Genomic DNA, 6,995 nt, shown 5'->3' with positions numbered 1-6,995 from the left:
TTCCCAATTTAGGGTGAACCTGATTTCTCTGTGATCACTGTTACCTAGTTCTTCCCCTACTGTGATATCTCTGATAATATTTTCTTTATTTGTTAATACTAGGTCTAATATATTGTCACCTCTTGTAGGTTCTGTAATTAGTTGTTTCAAAAAATTGTCCTGTACTGAGTCTAGGAAGTCTTCAGATTCATAGTCACCTACAATGTTGTCCCAGTCAATATTTCTGAAGTTGAAATCCCCCATAATGCATAGGTTGTTATATTTTGCTGCCCTACTCATTTCCTGCCATATGGGCTGAGCTGCTTCTTTCCCAAGACTTGGGGGCCTGTAAATCACTCCCATAATTAGTTTTTCTCTTCCTTCCGTGATTTCTACCCATACAGACTCGGTTCCTATTTCACCCTTTATTGAATTATTAATACAACATTTTAATGTATCCTTGACGAAGAGTGCGACCCCTCCCCCCTTCCTACCTTCCCTGTCCTTGTGAAAAAGGTTGTACCCTTCTATGTGGTACTCTGATAAAAAAATTTTGCTCGCCAGATTCATCCAAGTTTCGGTGATTGCTATGACGTCTACATTCTCGGTACATACAACCGCTCTCAGCAAGTCTATTTTATTTCTAACGCTCCTACTGTTTGTATAGTATACATTTAAACCTACCCTTCCCTGGTCCTGTTTTACCCCTTGTCCTGAGTAACTAATTTTACTTCCCAGGACCTGCTTGTTTTTTGACTCCCACTTTCCCCGACCTCTCTCTACTGGCGAAACCCCCCCTTCGGAGTGACAATTTCACGCTCCAGGGATGCAGACAACGTCTTTACCCCCTCACGAGACAAGTGTACTCCGTCGCGACTGTACAGGTAGTCGTTGCCATAGAATCGTTGCCAGCTATCAATGAATGCCCAACCATTGTTTGCACAATGTTTTTCCAGTCGGCAATTTATAGCAATTGCCCTGGACAGCCATTCACGACCAACCCCTCTTCTAGGCAAGACACCACATACTATCGGGATCCCTCCCTTATCTCTAATCTTCCCCAGCGCCTCCCTATACCTCTTGAAAAGTTCCTCACTCCTAACCTTTCCTATGTCGTTTCCTCCCACACTAAGACACACTACTGCATTGGTACCCTACCCTGACACAGCCCTATCTATCCTCTCAGCTACATGCCCTATCCCAGCCCCAGGAAAACACACCCTAGTCCTACGTTTCCTATCTCTTGCACAAAAAGTCCTATCTAAAAACCTCACCTGGCTGTCCCCAACTACCACGACCTTACCTCTGGGCAGGGTTTGTACAACTGCTCTTTCCTCTCCCTGCACCACACTTTCCTGCCTCTTCTCTTCCTCGCCAGCTTCCTCCAGCACCTGGTAGGGGTTACTACACTCCACACCCTGGTCAGCTTTCCTGAGTCTGACCCTAGTCCTCTTGGAGACAATCACTCTCCACGCCTGTTCCTCCTTCGCAGGTGTCCTGCTAGGCAGGACACCTACCTGAAGGAGTTCAGTCCTGAGGGCTTCATTTTCCCCCTTTAGAGTGTCAATCTCACTCCTCAAGTCGCTCTTCTATTGTGTGTTTTTGTAGGGTTACAATGGCAGTTAATATTCTTTAGCGTATGAAATTCAAGTAAAAAACACATGTATTTATTTATTTTTATCTTTATTATTATTTTTTTTTTACAGAGGGTAAACATAAACCATCGTTAGTATGGCTCCTTTTACAGTTGTACCCTCCAGGATGATGCAGAATACGCCCGTGGGCAGGTAGCATCATCCTGCCCCTAATGACACACAAAGGAGCCAGAGTCACATATCATTCTTGCTTAATGCAGCTTCCCAGAGCTCCATTCAGCCCCAACAGAGAGTATCAGTAGGAAGACAAGAGCCTGCCTGGAGCTGGCCTGGCACTCTCTCAGCTAGGAACAGTCATAAGAGCATCACTCATTTATCTCCCCCGTCACATTATCTCCGCGCTTAAAGGCAATCGTTGTTGAAGCGCAGTAATAAGATTATAACAACAACTATCACTTGTGTTTTTGTGAGGTAACTTATTTTAGTTATTTTTTTTATAATGAAGTAAAGACTACTTGAAGACGCGGTCATAAGCGTATCCGCCTCCAGCCAGGGAGATGTGACAATGTCTGCCTGTGTGTGTGTAAACATGTAAACTAACACAGTTAAGTTTTGTTTATTCCTGCACACACAGTAAAATGTTACTGACAGCCTACCATAATATTCCTAATTTGTAGAAAAAATAGTAACTGCACTGCAATGTATAAAGGACATGGAGGCTTTTATATGTGAATCAGAACGTTTAGAGATTACTGTAGCAGAAATTACAGTATATTACTAAAACTAAAGAAAACTAAAAAGGATATGTACTTTGAGATTCTACTGTGACTACTTACGAATAGCAATATTAATGGGGAGCCTCTCGGTGTTGACAATGTGCTCCATAAAGTCACAACTCTTACCCAAAAGACAGTACAGTAGATGGGACAGTTTTCTGAATGTTAACTTGCTCTTTTGATAAACGTTTTATTAATACACCTGACAACACCTTAATAACTCATTCCAAAAGCATCAATAATTACTTCCACCTCAAACTAAGTCATGCACACTATATCTATATCACTTATAATTTTGTTTTTATTATTTCACGGTATATATAACGTTTCTCATTTGTGTATTAGGAAGCTGCTACTTACAGTGACTTCTGTTAGCCCAGCTGGCGAGATTGTGTTATAATAACTTTATTCACTTTATCTTCTTCGCCCCTTCTCAGCTAACTGCTGTTGTCGGGCGGTCAGTCAATTTCCTGTTACACATTGTTGGCAAGTACTGAGCACGTACGCACTCTTGAATGTACCAGAACATATCCCAATGTTTGTAAAAAATTAACTAAAAAAACTCTTGTTTGCTGCTGTCAAAACGTTCTCTGGCAGGTTAACCCAAGAGTTGATAACTCTCGTCCAGAGAAGTGTGTTTTGACAGCTTTCTGTACTATTAGCTGTGACCTCTAGAGGGGCGGCCTTCCTCTAACTCCAAAAAATGCACAACTGACTGAGTAATACTATTGTAGGTGCTGTGTTAAGTCATTCCTTGCTTTCATATAGCATTAACTATGTAATTGTCTGGGTACCGGCATCAGTTTGGTGACGCCCCTCTGAAAGTTCTCAATCAATTGGCAGTTATAGGTGTATCTCAGGACCAAACAGAACTGTAGTACTCCAAGTGAGGAACACAATACCTTTTAAAACTTTATGAGAGTCGGACCATGTAAGTAGGTGTAGGATCTTCGTATTGTTCCTACTGGTTCATCAGCAAGATTTACTTTCTTCTCACAAGATTCGAAAACTTCATTTGGTTGTCAATATAAACGCCCAGATCTTTCTCACATTAAGTTTCATCTAATGAAATGTTTTTGTCACTTTGGTACAGTCCACACCACTAATATGCCACGCAGACTGGCGCCCTCTAAATTCCTAACTGGCAACTTCGCTGGGTGCATCCCTCCCACATCTCACTTCCAGAAACACACAAGCCAGGAAATTAATCGGTGGTCAGCCAAGATGTAGAGTTAAAGCTGACCCCCAAACTATCAACACGTCCAGTACTGCCCAGTAAGACCCAGCCAAAATTTATGCTCTCACACTAATACTGAGATTAATCCATCGTGTCTGGAATGAATTACCGAGTGGATGCGAAACCTATCACGGACGGACGGATGGACGGTAGGAGGGAGGGACACGGACAGACGGACGGATGGAACGAACGGACGGACGGATGGAACGGACAGACAGATGGACGGATGGAACGGACGGACAGACAGACGGACGGACGGACGGACGGACGGACGGATGGATGGATGGATGGATGGATGGATGGATGGATGGACGGACGGACGGACGGACAGTATCATTGGAATACTTTACATCCCCAAACTTTCGGTCCGGGAGGAATACTAAGAGATATAAATTTAACGCCGGTCAACAAGGAACGGCGCTCCTAACACAGTAAAACGAATGATTTCACATCTTCATAAAACTTTGAAAAAATTGTATTTGGTGCAAGCTTAAGAAAACGTTACATTCCTAAAAATTACATAGAAAAATACTTTAATGGTCTTGAAACACAAGGAGGTGGTCTAATGCTCCCGAGGCATGAGTGTTAAGACGCTCCCACACATCTAAAAAGGGAGGAGACCCAATTCACCCAAAGCATTGTTCTCTGATGCTGTGTTGTGACGAGGTCAATACCGCAAATTTCAAGATCAATTGGTTCTCTGCTCAAAAAAGACCTTTCTCCAAATCGCCCCTGAGGCATTACGACCCTGAGTATTACGGTTGGGGCCCATTAAAATTAGGATCTATTGGAATTAGTACTCACCGGGATTGAGATCCAAATGTTACTAAGCTCCAATGGTTAGGTTGTTATGAATTAGGGCTGGGACCTGTTTGAGGAATTAACAGCTGTTAGAGAGGACATGACACCTCCAAAACACGAAGCTGATTAGCTAATAGCTTGTAAAGCAGGATAATGAACTATGACAGCATGGTGAGTGGTCATTTTATCTCCGTGAAACAAGAACTTTCCAGGAGAGATAGGGATGCCTTTAAAACAGGTGAGTGTGATCACTGCACCCACTTGAATGGAAGAGGTGAGGCTCTGATTGGAAGAAAGTGGGAGGGAGTGGACTCCGATACCCTCATATCCCTAGATGGGTAAAGTGGGGTCCAAAAATCCCCACGCCGAACTTATATGAACATACCCTGTAAGTGTAAAAGGGTAACAAAATTAAATCTATATTTTCATATACTCAGCTATTTGGTAATTTTTTTTTCATTTTCAGTCAGAAGCCTAGCTAGACCTTTAAATGATATACAGTAGACATCGACGGGACCACAGGCGACCATAAAGACGGAGTAGGTCCGACGTCCGCATGAACGAGTAGGAGCATCACGTTGACTCACTGATGAGGGGGAGGGACACCGACGTCCTCAAAGACGGAGGGGAAGACGTAATATTTCCTTAAAACTATTGTGGGATGCGAGAGACTTCAAACTTAGTTGATGAATAAAACGATAATCAATGAATATAATAACTTAGACGTACCTGAGATATGGTGTGTTAATGTCCTTCGTAGAGCTGTGTTAATGAACACTTACCTGGGAAAAGATAAGGACAAATCTGGTTGAGATTACCTGCCGTTACCACACACACACACACACACATACGCACATACTTAACTTACAGGTACAATAAGGCAGAACCAATATGTCAAGAACACAACAGTAATATTATTAGTAGTTACCTTGTGCTGGTGGTAGCAGAAGCCCTGGCACCGGTTTGACAATTTTATGACACCTCTTGCCACTTGACGACATCTTGCTGTACTCCCTGACACACTTTACACCTTGCGATAGCTCAAAACACTTTGCAACACTTTACGACACTAATGACACTTTATATCACTTTATGAGACTTTAAAGCATTAATGACACATTATTGACACTTTACGACATCAATGGCACTTTACGACACTTTGACAGACTTCACAGCACCTTACGACACTACTGTATGTTGCTTGGACACTATAACTATTAGAGACTTTCTAACACTTTATGCCACTTCATGATACTACATGGCTTTTTACAGCACTTTAAAACACTGACAGTCAAGACACTTCATGACACCTCTCGTACTTCACAGCACTTCAGAAATACTTTTGAAAGCCTAACCTAACCTTCCTTAACCTGTAAAAAGGTTAAGAATCACTTTCGAGTTTATGGCTCCCTTCTCATTTGAACACCGAAAACAACACCATAACATAGTAAACACCGAAAACACCACCATGCCATCTTAAACACCGAAAACACGAATAATTTAAGCTTTTTATACTGGTAGTCTTAAGATTTATTTAGGTTAGGAAAGGTTAGGTGAGGTTTTCAAAGGTTTTCTTGGTGTTCGTTTTAGTATTTTACCCCACATTTTCTCTCTACTTCAAAGCCCTGCCCACTTTGAACAACCAATATTGTTGGTAATATCGGTTAAAATATTCGAAAAATACAAATTTGCAACGGAAACGTAATAGATTAAAGTATTTTCATTTTTGCTCTTTTTCCAAACATAAATATAATTATCTAGTTCCTTGTTCGACCTAAAACGAGTCTTTTCCCTTAAGCCACTTACGACACTTTATACCAACTCTTATTACACGTATGGGTGTTTTTGACACACACAATTACTTTGTGACACTTAAAGTCTTCGTGACACAAACGCTTCACATCACTTATAAAACTTCATAACTCAAACACTTTACAACACAAATAAACACTTAACGTTACTTACAAACACGTTATGATACATGTGATCACTTCACAATACTTATGAAAAGTTACGGCACTTAAAAGCACTTTTTGAAACTGAAGACCTCTTTGAAACACTTATAACTACTTCACGTCACTTATAAACACTTTGTGATACTTGCAAACACTTCATGACACTTTTAAACACTTTACTACACTGAGGAACACTTTACGATGCTTTGCAGAGCTTGTCAATTACAGTCTCTTCACCGGCTATTTGTTTGTCTAAGCCTTCATGTAATTCCTTACCGGCACTGAGGCAGAGACAGCACTGCGTATGTCTTGTCTTTGTTGACATTCTCATAAATCCGAAACCGCGAAACGAGGCAGATTCAAGACTTGAGCGAACCGGTCAAACCTCATTCCATGCTATAACGGACTGACTTTGGTCGTGTTATATAAAATATAGGGCAATTCATTACAGATGATTATATGCTAATATTTTAATTCGTACAATGGCTCGTTTTGGGATCGAGTCTGATGTATCTAACACAGATCAGGGCTGTTCCTGAACCCTCGAAACACGTTATCGATGTCTCAAAGTGGTTTCGGTCTGGTGACTAAAAGTATCCAGAATTCTTTATATTGTTTATCTCTCTTGATGTGCTTATTTAAAACAAACAAA

This window comes from Homarus americanus, unplaced genomic scaffold (assembly GCF_018991925.1).
Source record: "Homarus americanus isolate GMGI-L3 unplaced genomic scaffold, GMGI_Hamer_2.0 scaffold36576, whole genome shotgun sequence".
NCBI lineage: Eukaryota > Metazoa > Arthropoda > Malacostraca > Decapoda > Nephropidae > Homarus > Homarus americanus.
Note: the sequence above shows the minus strand (reverse complement) of the source record.